This window comes from Chelon labrosus, assembly GCF_963514085.1.
Source record: "Chelon labrosus genome assembly, chromosome: 1".
Taxonomy (NCBI): domain Eukaryota; kingdom Metazoa; phylum Chordata; class Actinopteri; order Mugiliformes; family Mugilidae; genus Chelon; species Chelon labrosus.
In genome coordinates this window covers 33,015,078-33,031,210 of record NC_140337.1, presented here as the reverse complement: position 1 = coordinate 33,031,210, position 16,133 = coordinate 33,015,078, and positions in this window count along the sequence as shown.

Below are 16,133 nucleotides of genomic sequence, written 5' to 3'. Positions count from 1 at the left end.
CAAAGGTCTACAGTCCCTTAGCTAATCAGGACGCAAAAAAACAATGCACTGTAAAAGGAAAAAAAAAAAAAACGTGCAAAATTGCACTAAAAAAATCTGCGAGGCCGTGAAAGGTGAACCGCGTTATAGCGAGGGACTACTGTATCATTGGAAATAAAGTCATCACAACACGTGTAGTGAAGTATTTAGCAACAGGATAAATGCAAAAATGCAGCAATGCAGCAGTGATGACTTGGGGCCAAATCTACGTCTTAAACACTTTTATTCTCATTGACCAGTTGATCCAGAAGCAAACACTGTTCCTCTGTCCAGTTGGATTTCCTACTTCATTTCTTCTCCATTTCTGTTCGGTTTTTGGAAGATTTGAACATTAACCAACACTGCTTCTTCTAGGCCGGTTAGCAATCACAGAAATTGATGAAAGCTGAGCCATTTTACTCTTGTTAATACCAAATAGGTGAAGTGCAAAACGTTACCAGTGTGGTAAATGAATGAAAGCAAATAAATAGAACCATCAGCATGTGAATACTGTGGTAGTGGCCTGAGTTTAATTAGTCATTTTATAGGATACTTTTTAAAGTATAGCGTACTATTTATTTATTTTTATGTAAAGTATTATTTATAATTATACAGTCTTCATAGAGATTAGATTCTGTTATTAAGTCTATTGATTTGACGTCCATTCTAGGCCAATTATCACCAAAAGTGCATTTTTATCTAGCTTTTAGGATCAACCAATCACACCTCTTGAAATGATGACTCATACCTAGCAACGGGGTCAACCACACCTCCTCACTAAGATAAGAGTTTCTGTCCATTCCTTGCTAAGAGTTCTCTAAGAATTTTCTGGAATCACTCCTAAGCTAAGACTCCTAGCTAGGAATTTTTAGGCTAAGATAGGAGCTCTTTGAGAGGATTCTTAGAATCTTTAGGAATACGGGCCCAGGTTTCTAGTGCCTACCACCCGGAGAGTCAGGGTGCCCTGGAACGGTTTCACCAGACATTAAAATCTATGCTCCGAAAGTTTTGTATGGACAGCCTCATATGAACAATTAGCATATAAAATAAATGGCAAGATAGACATTTACACAGACATTTGGGAACCATAATACAAATCAGGAAACAAAAACCTGTAAATGAACTAATAATTACTGTTAATTACTGCACATCAACTGTATAGTGACTGTATATGTATAGGTGGAGCTCACACTGTCACAGGTCATTTTATTTTGTTATGATTCAGTGATGTGTAGGAGAACTCGCTCATGTAAAAATATAAAAATAATAAAAAGTAAAATAAGAAAAAAAAGAATGAAACTAATTTACAGTGAGTGGGTGGTATCTTCAAGGACTAAGGCCAAAATAACAAACAAAACAACCCTACCTAGAAAGAAATCAGCTAATCTAACAAACACAAAGGACAAAACACTTACCTCCCTAACTAAATAAACAGGAGAAAAGAAGGTAACAAAACTGGCAGTCCACCCCTACTATTTAAAGGAAACTAACAGAACCAATAACAAACAAACGAGAAAAAGCTATGGCCAGTTGGGAGGGGAAGGAGGTGAGAATTTGCTTGCTGCCAGCTCCGGTCCACCACCTTGGCCTCTTATATATGCAGGGAGCTCTGTGCTGCAGCCAATCAGGAGCCAGGACCGGGACCTACCCATCAATCACCTCCTTGGCATGGCACACTCCTATTCAATTCAATTCAATTCAATTCAGTTTTATTTATAGAGCGTCAATAACAATACAAATCGTCTCAAGACGCTTTACAAAAACCCGGCCTGAAACCCCCAGAGCAGCCTGAAGGCGACGGTGGCAGGAAAAACTCCCTTTTAACAGGAAGAAACCTCGAGCAGAACCCAGCTCATATGGAGGGACCCATCTGCCTAAGGCCAGCCGGGTACAGACAGAAGAAAGAGAGAAGAGAACAGCAAAGAGAGAAGAGAACAGAACAGCAAGATAAACATACATCTGTCATAGATACACATATCTGACTAAAGCGTACAACACATAACTACCTACCTACCTACCACACATAACAAAAACAGAATGGCAACACAACAACCTCTCAAGTCCTTCAGATCCCAGCCCTCTCCTGTTACTTCAGGTGTGCCCCAGGGCTCTGTCCTGGGGCCCCTCCTCTTCATCACCTACCTCCTCCCCCTTGGCAATATCTTCTGCAAATTCAATATTCACTTCCACTGCTTCGCGGATGACACCCAGCTCTACCTATCCACTAAACCAACTTGCACCCTCCCTCCCTCCTCCCTCATCACCTGTTTATCTGAAATAAAATCCTGGTTCACCTCAAACTTTCTAAAACTAAACAGTGATAAAACAGAACTCCTCCTCATAGGCACCAAATCCACACTTTCCAAAGCTGACAGTTTTTCCCTCACAATCGACAGTTCCTTAATTTCCCCCTCCCCCCAAGAGTCTGGGTGTCATCCTCGACAGCTCACTGTCATTTCAATCTCACATCAATAACGTTACCCGGTCTGCATATTTCCACCTACGCAATATAAATCGGCTCCACCCCTCCCTCAGCCCCCATACCACTTCCATCCTTGTTCACAGCCTTGTCACCTCCCGCCTCGACTACTGCAACTCTCTCCTTTTCGGCCTCCCCCACAAATCCCTCCATAAGCTCCAAATGGTCCAGAACTCAGCCGCTCGCATCATCACCAAAACCCCCTCATTTCACCACATTACCCCTGTGCTTCAGCATCTCCACTGGCTCCCAGTCAAATCCCGCATCAACTTCAAGATCCTTCTCCACACCTTCAAGGCCATCCATAACCTCGCCCCTCCTTATCTCTCGGATCTCCTCCATATTGTCACCCCCTCCCGCTCCCTCAGATCCTCCTCCTCTATCCACCTCTCTGTCCCCTCGGCTCGCCTCAGTACCATGGGGAGCAGAGCCTTCAGCTGCTCTGCTCCCCAACTCTGGAACTCACTCCCACCGGACATCAGAAACATTGACTCCTTCCCTCTCTTTAAATCCAGACTCAAAACCCACCTGTTCCAGATAGCCTATCCACCTTGACTGCACTGTTCCATTTGTTTATTCTGTCTTGTTTTGTGTCTTTATGTTTTGTACAGTGACCTTGCGAGTCTTGAAAGGCGCTTATAAATAAAATGTATTATTATTATTATAACCCATATACACAGTGATGGCAGTCATAACACAGCTGTCAACAGTGTAAGATTTCAAAGTGACATAACAACAGAAAATATGGAGAGACTGTAAAGCAGCCATCAGTGAGAGAATAGTGTCAAAAAGCCTATTCAATATAAAATCTGCCAAAGAGACCATACAGCTGTCATTAGTCTGAGAACAATTTCCAAACAACTCATCAATTGAAGAGAGACTATACAGCTGTCAGCAGTGTAATAATTCAAAACACCACAACAACAGAAAATCAAGAGAATGTACTTAAAACTAATTTTAATTCTTTTGCATTTAATTCAGTTTGAATGCTACTCTTTTAATTTTGCCTTTTATTGTGTATTTCTATTTTTTTACTTCTTTTTAGTCTTTGTGTTGACTGTGTGTTTATATGTTTTGTTTACTGTAACATACCTGTACATCATTTTGGTCAAATGTGCTTTATAAATAAATTGACATTGACTTCATCTAATACCTGATTAGCCTGTGTCACCATGGAGACGAGCAGGCCTTTTACTGCAGTCAGAGATCTGGTTCAGATGAGTGTTTGTGAGGCGAGTGATTTAGAGTGTGTGGTCTGTGTCATTATAAAGACACCATGAGGAGAGTGGAGGTGTAGTACAGACAGAACACCACCAGGTGGCAGACCAGACTGTACGCATGGTGGAGTGAGGATGAGGGAGGTTTACAGACAGAAAGAATCTCACCTGGTCAGGTGAACATGTGGATGAGATACATGTTGAAATCAAAGTGAAGCTCCTCACCTGTGACAGTGATCCAGCTGGATGGAGACGCTCCATGACTGATGATGTGACACTTGTAGAGGCCTTCATCAGACCTGGTAACATGGTGGATGGTCAGCAATACTAACTCCACAGTCTGAGCTTACTAGTGACAGTAAGACTGGGATCAGAGACCCTGGACCCTGTTCTCTTAGCTCATTTGACAGAGCTCTTAAACCTCTCAGGGTTTTATTCAGAGATCCGTCAGGGGCCACAGGTGTTATTGGGGATGAACGTACAGCACATTTCTCCAAACATGCTACAGACACCTCCTCTGTCAGCCAGTATCATATCTAATGGAAGTCTGTTCTGATATGTTGTCAGTGAGGTGGCAGATAGTTGACCATGTATGTGTGACCATGTGTGTCAAACATTTGTCATTTGGAGGAGAGGCCTCTCTCCTACTTGTCCTTTTTACTTGGGCGGGGTATCCAGAAGGTCCCTGTTGTTGTAGTCTCTGTAGAAGGAACATTGACATTGCTAGGTATCATGTCAGCTGTCTGACTTTGGAACTTTTCTATCCCATCCAGCCATAGTAACGACTATCAGGCCTACCACTGCCAGACAGGCCAGTGTAGACCACCAGCCAAAGGTCAACATTTTATTCTTCCTCTGTTTCTTCACCTATATCTCTTAGGTGCTTTCTGATTTCTCTAAGGTTTCTTTCTGTGGATGGCTCTCCTCTTCTACAGTGTGTTTTCTACCAGTATCTACTCACCTTAGTCTGCTCCTCATCCAGCCAGACTCTCTGGGCTCCTTGATCAGGATTTCCTGTATATAGGGAGACAAATCTTTCACAGCGTCCAGCAACTGTTTCACATAGTCGGCTGTTTCTTTGTCCTGACTGGCCAGGTCAGGGGTTTCTCCACTGTGCAGGTTGTTTGTGAATGGACAGGGCATTTTTCTTCCTGTCAGCAGCTCATGTGGCGAGAGTCCTATGGTAACGCTTGGGCTGGATCCCAGTGAGAACAGGACCATAGGCAGGGCCTCTGTCCATTTCATTTTTGTTTCATCACATATTTTAGCCAGTTATTGTTTAATTGACTGATTAGCTCTCTCTACCAGGCCCTGTGATGCAGGGTGGTAGGCAGACCCAAAGCGTTCTTCTTTCAAGGACTTCGCTGTAAAATGTGTCCCGTTATCAGAACGAATACATTCAGGGACACCATAGCGAGGTATCAAGTCATAAATCAACCAATTAATGACTTCTTGAGCTGTTTCAGTTTTGGTGGGTTTTTGCTTCCACCCATCAAGTAAAAGTATCAACAACAATATCTACAGCATTGTTTTTTTAATTCTACGTGTATGGCTTTTACAGCATAAGCAGAGTCAATGTAGATGTTAACCTCCTTCCCTTCTCTCAGTTCACAGGTTGAGGTTTCAGCCATGAGGCCTGTCTGCTGACTACAGCGTAGGAGGCTATTATTCATCCTCCAGGCACCGCGTGACTGTGGCCGTCTGTAACCAGATTGTTATCTGTGGCTTCAGTAACTATGTTGGGAAAAGTGTCCATCTCCTCTCTGACTAGGGCTTCACACTCATGAGGTACTTCACTGGTTATAGGAGCGGTCATGATATTGTCTGAGCTGACATAATGCACATTTGGCTGGAGCAATATTTCCTGCATTCTGCTGGTTCTTTGTTGACTTAAAGTGAACTTTAAGCACTGAGGCATTACTTTGTTCTGTAGGAGCAGTTTGGAGCGTTTGAGTATCTATGTCTGCATGTGGGGCGGCACAGTGGCGAGGTGGTTAGCACTGATGCCTCACAGCGATCATTAGTTTAACTGGTGATTCTAAATTGGACGTAGGTGTGCGTGTGAGTGTGTCTCTGTGTTAGCCCTGTGATGGACTGGCGACCTGTCCGCCCGATGACAGCTGAGATAGGCTCCAGCAGACCCCCGCGACCCTTAACAGGACTAAGCAGGTATAGTCCTGCACGTGTTCTTATAATTTACAATCAGTAGTGGTGTAGAGTAGTGTAGTAGAGTGGTGAGAACAGACGACTGTAGCTCCCATTTCTGCAATCAAATCTCAAGCAAACAGATTCACTGGGCATTGCTGCTGTATTAAAACTCATGGATGAATGTGAATGTTTCACTGCCTAAATGTAACTCACATTTTAATGGGCAGGTGAAATAGCATTTTTGTTTTTCTCCGGAAAATCACTTCGGTGTATTTAGGAGAGTTATGGAGATCAGCATTTAGAGTACTATACCTAGCTCCTGTGTCTGCCATAAACGGATAAAGCCTACCACCGATCGTAACATCTAACACTGGCGCTGGGAATGCCTCTACCTGCACCTCTCCTAGGATGGGACCCCGGGACCCCTAGTACTGTGGCATCTGATTCGAGTTAGGGGCCATGTGGGGTGGATTGCCACCCTGGCCTGGATTATTTGGGTACTGGTGTGGTGGTGGCAACGCCTGTTTTACACCTGAGGCTCCATGGGGTGCTTATCTATGTGGGCAAAATCGAGAAATGTGTCCTGTGTCCTCACAGTCACAGCATTGAAAAGGCCCTGGTTCCCCCCTCTGACCCGGACTCAGGCTGGCATACATCCCTGTGTTCCCAACTGGAACCCTCTGCCTCTTCCCCTATACTGGCCTCCGGAAGGGTATTGTTGGTACATTTGGTGTATGGGTATCATCTCTTCCTCGGTTGATCCCATCTGGTGTGGTAGGGGTATCAGAGTTGGACCACTAGATGGAGCTGTAGACACAGCAGCAATTTGGGTTTTAGACACTTTGGTTTCTTTCTTTTTCTCATTAACTTTATCCCTTAGTTCTTTTAATTGTTCTTTCAATAGTTGTACATTAAGTTTTTCAAGCTCCCTCTCACTCTTCTTTTTACTCTCATCTTCTCTAAGTGATGAACCAGAGTGGCCATCCACACGTCTAAGGGCATACTTTCTCCAGCTACTGCCTGTTTGTCCCCTTATCATGGCTTGTTTAAACAATCTCTGTAATGGCTCAGTTAGAGGGCTGGATCCCATGTGTCCTTCCCACAGTTTTCACAGGTGATTTGTGTACTCCTTTCCTGTTTCCCCAACTTTACGATTAGTGTCATTCATTAGATTGGAGTCGTTTTTTACTGGGTATTGGCTCCTTAGAGCTGCCCAAACATCAGGGGCCCAGCCTTTGAGAGGCTCGGCCGCGGGGATCTATGTGGCCCCAGCGGCGGTCTCCAGACGGGCTAATTCATGTGGTTCCAAATGGGCCGCTAAACACGCTCTTACATCCCCCATAGATAGCACTTATCCACTAAAGGCACTAAATTGTCGGACCTGATTATTGCCTCCCTCTTTAGGGTCTGGCGGTGTAGTTTTCAACAGGGATTGGTCTGCATAAGATAATGGACAGTATCGTGTCTCTCTTATTTGTCCCGTCCTAGTCCTAATTTCTACCAAAGGAAACATACCCGGTTTTTGTTTATTTTTTCTTGGTCTCAAGCAGTGTTGTAGTACTCGAGTACTTTTCATTAGTTTTAGTCACTTCCTCGAGACCAAGACCAAGATAACTTCTTCTCCGCCATTACATTTTTCATCTCGCGCACCCCCTAGAGGCAGTTCGTGCAGCCCCACCACACTTTGGGAATCCCTGCCTTAGATGATTAGCGGTTCTCTGTCGTAGAAGATGTGGGATTTCGTTGGGATAATAATTTCTTTCGGTGTTTTCAGTTTTCGGCCAAGAATTTTCATTTCGGTGCATCCCTAATATAAAGCAATAACATAAAGATAATTGAAATTGTTCAACCAATGTATAGGCCTATGTGTGTGTATAACCATCTGAAAAACTTGGTTATATCCAGGGCTCTCAAGTTATGAATTTAGCTTGGAGTGAGATTTTCTTTTTGTTTTGTTTTTTGACGGGGGCGAGGGTGAAGTGTGTTTGAAGACTGGCCAGTTGGCCTTACCAACAGTTTGAAATAAATTTATTTTTCAATAGGACAAATAGACGAATGCTTCTCTTTATTCAGTTCAGTCTTGGTCTTGATTCGGTCTCGGGTTAGGTGGTCTTGACTACAACACTAGTCTCAGGTCATGGTGATGTGTAGCACCCCCTTTGCTATGAACTGTCGCAGTATTTCGAACTATCTTGAGTGGGTACAGTCCATGGTTTTGGGTTTCAGTTTGGCCTATATCGCTGTCGGGATCAGAGCTTGAATCATCGGAAATAGTAGCTAAGTCACAAGTCTTTTTACCAGTACTGGTGTATTTAGGGTGTGTTACTCCAAAACTGTCCTGAAGTTCCCTCTCCACTTCCTTTAGGGCCTTAAATTCCTTTTAAGTTTGATCCTCAATTAATTTCAGTGTCTCCTCCCATCTTTTAGTGGTGCGTTCCCTTTCTGTCTTTCTCCTCTCCTCCCCCATTTCCTGTTCTCTCATTGCCTTTTCTTTCATTGTCTGTTCTCTTCCCCTCTCCATTTCATCTGTTCTATCCCACATCCATGCTGCCTCTCTTCCTTTTACCTCTCCATACTGTGACCCTGCCTCTCCCTGGCTGGTTCTGACAGTTAACTTGGTCATTCCCTCTTTTAGTTCACTTAACATGTTCTTTATTTCTGTCACCTCCTCCTCTCTCTTTTCCTCTTTTAGAACTTGTTCAGCAGCCTCTTCGCAGTGTTTAGTTCACATGTAAACATACCTTTGGTTACATTTACCTGTGGCATCTGCACAAACGGATTATTTGGGCTGTATTGGTTGTTATGACTCTCCTGTCCTGCTCCCTCCATCATGGTTCTGGCCTCCACATACAACTGCTCATGTTTCGGTGCGCTAGCTAATGCTGTCAGTGTTGTGTATGAGGTTGGTGCAGGACATAATGACTCACTAGTTGTTGCTGTGGTAGTCTCACTTACATCAGGCTTGTTCTTCTCTTTTTCTTCCATCTGGACCGTTTGTACTGGAGCTCTGGTGTGGCTAGAAAAGCAGCTGCTAAAATGCAGATGTGTATGTTTCATATGATCTTCAGTCTTTTCTTTTTCCTTTTCTTTCTTTCCCTTCGATAACCTTTCTGCTTTTTCAATTTCAGTTGTCAACTGGGTCAATTTATTCTGTAGAGTTCTGACATAATATTTCCAGTGCACAGCAGTCAGTGGGGGGCCCCCTAGGTCACTGAACAATCCATCTGTAGTTACATCTTTGCACCATGTTTCAAAGTCTTTTAGTTCCCTCTTTTCTCCAGGAAGGATCGTTTTATTCTATCTCTCCCTCCTTTTAAATAGGCTACTAACAACCCTGGTTCTAATGGTTCTAATGGTTCTAATGGTTCTGACTCACACGTCCTGTGTTCTCATCCACATGATCTGGTCAGCTGAGAAATGCAGCACGCTATGTCCAAAGTACTCAGCTCCAAAGACCGATCACGTAAGGATTCAGTCCTGACACCAGAACTTCTTCAGACCCTTTGAGCAGCCTACTTCAACAGACAGTCAACTTGTGTTAGCACCGTTAGGTTTCCGTCCACCCGCTGCTTCAGCGTGCTCTCTGGATCTCACACAACAACAGTGATATACTTATTTTACTATCCCTGTGACTTCTTTTATCTTTCCCTGTTTTCCATAAACTTCTTTATTTCTGTCCCTACTGCTCACTTTATCTTTTTCAACACAGAGGGGCTCTTTTACACCCAGACACCCAGGCTAATTAAGCCTAAGTACTTAGACGAGGGACCTTTAAACCCACCTCGTGGCCACAGAGTACAGCTTTTACAACCAAACTTCCAGACTCTTAGGAGTCTAAACGTTTGACTGAGGGACCTTTAAACCCCCTCTGTCTACAGGCTTTCAGAGTTGCAGCTTTTACACCGTCCCCAAGAGAAGGATTTATAACCTGAACTCTCTCTGGAGCTGTCTCTTTTACGCTTGGATCCTCAAGTGAGGGAACTATAACCCGAACTCCTAGGCTGGGGCTCCTGTTTGGGCTTCTTTTGGGGGGCTGATCTGACCCCTCCGGCCTTCAAACCGTGAACCGAATTTACTTTATTCTTTTTATCTCTAATCCATACAAATTCTCTGCGTTTTTAGTTCTTTAAAAACAACACTACTGTTGGATCATATTCTCACAGCCATAAAATGGCCCCTGGGCTGAGGGGACCAGTCAGAGTCCAGCACTGACGTCTAGACTCCTTCCTCCATTTGGGACATTGCTCTGAGAAGTTGATTCTCATCATCAGAGTCTAATCACCAACAAATTCTTAGCTCTAAACTCTTCTTGTGTTCATTTGTTCCTCTTTCTTTATTAAACTGCATCATTACTGTCAGCATATTTACAGCAGCAGCTTTTTACAGTTTTTTTCTCTTCTTAACACCTCTGGTGGAAATGTTTGAGAAACAGAGAAGTGGACGACCACAAACAGTTTGCTGCTATTTGTAAAAGCTGACACATCTCACAACAAGACACAAAACTCACACAATGTACACACTAAGAGCAGCCAAAGGAGACCACACTATACTGAGAAGTGCCACTATCACACCATCTGATCAGACTACATTTTAGATGTTTTCTACACTACAGAGAGGTGTGTATCTGTCAGTCATGACCAGAACAGAACAAGTCAAATATTCCACCTGATATCTTGATGAAAACCACAGAACCACACGAGAACAAAACAACAAATGAGACCAACGTTTATTGATCCTGCAGAGAAACCAGACCGTTGCTATGGTGACGAGAGCAGAGTCATTGAGTTAGTACATTACTGGAGATATAAAAGAACTGGATGTTATCATTAGAAATAAACAGAAATATATTGATGGTGAAAACTAAAATATATATTACTGCAGTACATGTTGTAATTGCTATTATATTATTATTCTGAAGCTGTATACAAATGAACATGTTCTTCAGAGCTGTCCTGTGGTCTGAGGGGCTGAGGGGACCAGTCAGAGTCCAGCAGCTGGACATCAGCGGTTGGACCGGTGGACTAAAGAGTAGACGACTGTTGACTCTGGTGAAAACTCTGAACACAGACACACAGAGAAAACAAAATGAGACACAGTTGTAGGATTCCAGGTTTTCTAACACAAATTCAAAAGAGGCCTCAGATCCAGTCTGGTTAAGTTAGTCTGAACTGGATCATCTGTAAAACACACAGTTACAATCCTGATGCTTCCACAAAGACACTCTCTGCACTTTAGTTGTGTTTTGAACTGTCCAAGAAAATGACAAGAAGACAAACATCAAGACACAACCTGGAAGCCACTGAGCTGAAAACATGAAGTCATTGATCAGGTGAACAATCAAAGTCAAATAAATGACAAGTATTGTCTGACATGTGCAGATTTAATGCTGTTATATAAGACAGTAAACTGAGTGTCTTTGGGTTTTACCTCACTGGAAACAATGAGAAGCTTTTTATTTTGAATAATTAATAATAATCACTTATGAAGGTGGTGCAGCCTTAGACAAACTTAGACAATGGAAATATGTCAGAACTCCTCCTAGAGATACAGACAGAGAGGAGTGGCGACCTCTGAACCCCTTACACTCAATGCACTCCCTACAAAACACCATGTCAGTGAAGCCAAGGTCAGGCACAACACACTGGAACTCTCTCTGAGCCCTGACTGCTGGAAAAGACTCCAGGAGTCTAATGAAGGCTGCCCCCAGTGTCCATCAGTGGTATTACACATCAACCCACTGCCATGTTAGCTTCACTGTTCAGCTCATTAAACCACATCAGCACTTTAATGCCATCAGCATCTCATCAAAGCCACTCTGAATATTCACAGAACAGTAGTGGATGGAACACATATAGATTGGTTCACATTTGTTCCACATTGAATGAAATCCTGCTGCTATGAAAGTGACTTCAGTCTCCACAGCACAGGATGATTCATGTTTAATGTCATCTGATCAAACTGTTTTCATCTGATCAGACACAAAAGATAATGTTTAATTGTAAAGAAGAATATTTGGTAACAGAGTTGTATCTTTAGGCATCATGTGAAGACAAGACTCAAATCTGTTTTAGGTCAAACTAAGACCAGGTTGAACATCCTGACATCATTCTCTCTGTTACTCAGATCTCTGTAAATGAATTAATCACATTAACACTTGTTCTCTTTCTATGTGATAGACAATAGATCTATCTACTTCACATGTCTGAACTATGAGTCATAATGTACCCTGTTTAGCTTTAGCTTAGCTTAGCTTAGCAGGATGATGTGTTCCTGGTGTTGGGACTTTATTGAATGTGTGCTGTTCCTGCTTCTCTATCTTCTTTGTCTCACGCTGTTAAAATCAGTCTCATCATCTCTAAACTGTCCAATGATCTTTCTGTCTCTCTGTTCATTAAATATGTTTGAATCCTCTCCATCACCACCTCATCCTTCTGGATGTCCAGAGAGTCTCAGCTGTAGTTTCCACCAGTGATCTGGTGTCTGGGAACACATCAGGTATCATCTGTTTACCTGCATGGAACCAAAGCCTGCTCAAACATGATTGGTCAATATTACTGGGACTAGAAACAGAGACCAGGAAGATTCAGGAACCAAACTCTTTCCTTCAGATTCATCTGAGATCTTTCCAGAGATTCCGCCTTTGATACAGTAGACCATCACATTTTATTAAACAGACTGAAGAACCTGGTCGGCCTCTCAGGTACTGTTTTCAACTGGTTCGTCTCTTACCTCACAGATCGCCACTTTTTCGTGAGTATGGATACATGTTCCTCAGGAACCCATGAGATCAAGTGTGGGGTTCCCCAGGGGTCAATTTTAGGTCCAGTCCTTTTTAATCTTTACATGATTCCCCTTGGGGATGTCATCAGGAGGCACGGCATCAGCTTTCATAGTTATGCTGACGATACACAACTGTACATGGCCGTGACTCCTGATGACACAGGGCCTATTGATGCCCTTTTTAACTGCATTTCAGACATCAAGTCATGGATGGCAGCCAATTTCCTGCAGCTCAACCAGGACAAAACAGAGGTTTTAGTCATTGGTCCTGAAGGCCAGAGAGAGAAACTTTTAACAAAATTACAAGATTTTAAACCATCACAAACTGTAACAAACCTGGGCGTGATTTTTGACTCTGATCTTAGTTTTATCCCACATATCAAAAACATAACAAAGATTGGTTTTTACCATCTTAAGAATATAGCCAGAGTCCGTCCATTTCTCTCTCAGGCCAGCACGGAGGTACTGATGCATGCTTTTATCTCTTGTCGTTTAGATTATTGTAATGCCCTGCTCTCTGGTCTTCCCAAAAAAAGTATCTTTAATCTTCAGCTACTTCAGAACTCAGCCGCACGAGTGCTGACGAGGACCAGAGGGCGGGAGCACATTACACCGGTTTTAAAATCGCTGCATTGGCTTCCCGTGCGCTTCAGGATTGATTTTAAGGTTCTCTTACTTGTTTTTAAGTGTCTTAACAGTCTTGGGCCTCCTTATTTATCTGACTTACTTTTACCATATCAACCCTCGCGGACCCTGAGGTCGTCTGGTACTGGCCTTTTAACCATACCAAAAGTTAGATCGAAAACACACGGGGAGGCGGCTTTTAGTTATTATGGTCCCCGATTGTGGAACAGCCTGCCGGAGAACCTCAGGGCCGCAGAGACTGTTGATGTTTTTAAAAAGAGGCTCAAGACCCACCTTTTCAACCAAGCTTTTAACTGACTTCTTTTATTACCCTACCTTTTAATCAGATTCTTGATATGCTTTAACTACATGTCTTCATGTACAAGTTGAAAGCATTTTATCTATACTTTTCATTTTTACCCCATTTTAAAGTTTTAGTTTTCGGCCCTCAGATTTTAGCAGTTTTAGTTCTTAGCAGTTCTTCTCAGACTTTTTATCATTTATTTATTTATTTTTTATTTTTTTATTTTATTTATTTATTTATTTATTTATTTTCTTTTACTTTAATAATATGTTTTAACTACATGTCCTAATTGTACAAGCTGAAGGCATTTTATCTATATTGGTCATTTTTATTCTGTCTTACAGTTTTAGTCCCTCAGTTTTTAGCTCCAGTGTCTCCTCATGGGGGGGGGCCTACCGCACTGGGAGCTGCTCTGGTCTACTGACGGGGGTGCTGTCCTGTGGGTGGCTCTGGCCCTGGTGGCTGGGGGGCTCTGCACCTTGGTGTAGGGCCTCCTGTCTACCCGGGTCGGGGCTGTCTCTCTACGGCGGCATTGCCTACAGTCGTGGGCTGGAGGCCCTCTCGATGCGGTCGGCCCCCAAAGGTGGCTTTTTCCTCGCTCCAGGTCTCAGTGCCAGCCATGTCTCTCTCTAACGTGTACAGTGAGTGTGAGCCTTTGTGTGTGTGCGTGTGCGTGTGTTTCTACGTGGGGGGTGGGGGGGTGGGGGGTGTGTGTATGTGTGTGTGGGTGGGTGTGTGTCTCTGTGTATCTCTGTGTTTTTACGGGGTGGGAGGGTTGGGTTTTGTTCTTAGTGTTTTTAACCTGTGTTTTGTCTTTGCTGATTTTAGCCTCTGTGAGGCACTTTGTATTGCTTTTAGTATGAAAAGTGCCATACAAATAAAATTTGATTTGATTTGATTTGATCTATTAACTCTGCTCCACCACTGACGTCTAGACTCCTTCCTCCATTTGGGACATTGCTCTGAGAAGTTGATTCTCATCATCAGAGTCTAATCACCAACAAATTCTTAGCTCTAAACTCTGATTGTGTTCATTTGTTCCTCTTTCTTTATTAAACTGCATCATTACTGTCAGCATATTTACAGCAGCAGCTTTTTACAGTTTGTTTCTCTTCTTAACACCTCTGGTGGAAATGTTTGAGAAACAGAGAAGTGGACGACCACAAACAGTTTGCTGCTATTTGTAGAAGCTGACACATCTCACAACAAGACACAAAACTCACACAATGTACACACTAAGAGCAGCCAAAGGAGACCACACTATACTGAGAAGTGCCACTATAACACCATCTGATCAGACTACAGTTCAGTGCAGTCAGCAGGAGGAAGTTGCTGCTGTGGTTTTACATGCAGAGTTCTAAAGTTCTACATTAATAATTGGATCAAGAGACAGTTTGAGAGGCTGAAAACTCCCAGCAGAGGATCTCTGTTCTCATCAGTCTGTCTCTTTATTCTCTCATGGTTTCACAAAGTCTAATTCCATCCTCACAACAAACCAGTGATGAATGGATCCTACTAACAACTACTGAGTGTGGACCAGAGCTCAGAGTTAAACACTAACTACACATCAGTTCATCACAATGTGACACTGAGTCCAACACACACTGACCTGCATTAAAGTCCATCAACAGCAGCTGGACTCTGGTTGATCTTCATTTAAATCAGTCAGAAGCTTTAGTTGGTCAGATACATCAGATGTTTAAACAAGCATAAATAGTGTTTTAAGCTAAAATCAGATCAGATTATATTGTTGACTGGTTCTTTCATTCACCACCTGAATTGATGCATTTGGCCTACTTGTGCTCAAACACCTATAAACATCAGGCTACATCAATGTTTTGGTCCATGACACATTTTGATTTAAAAACATTTATTCTTGAACAGGAGCCAACAACTGTACACAGAGAATCAAATCAGATAAACTATCTCATTGTTCAATAAAATTGTTCTTCAGCTTGCAGAAAAAGAGCCTTTAGCCTTTAGCCTTGCTAAAGACTTACACGAGATGTAAGATGTAATTCACATCCCAGTAAATGTCCATTGACAGGTCTTTATGTTGCAAAGTCACTGATAAGATTTCTGAAACTGGTTAATGTTGACAACTAACGTTAGCCGGCCCATAATCGTCTTTACTTGTAACAGCATGCAGCCTGGTTGGCAAACTTTAGCATACAAACATCAGCAACTGACAAACTGATGCTGTCTGGACTACGACAACGTTAACATTAACTGGATGCAGTTACACAACAAGTAAACTTGTTTCACCTTTTCGGAAACAAAGCAGTTAACAGGTGCTTCCCCTGGTTTTGCCATATATCTTTTTTTCTGCTCTTTCTTTTTCTGGTACTCCGATTTGTGTTTTTTGGGCGGCATGATGACAGCTAGCCTCCAGGGGCCTCATGTACAAAGACTTGCGTGGATTTCCTACTAAAAGGTGGCTCAAGCTCAGATACAGAAGCACATTTCCTTTGTACATCCCAGTGTAGCACACATGTTGTACCTGACCCCTCTCTGTCCACGCCCCCTTTAAATATGCAAATTACATTTAAATTTACCTTAGATT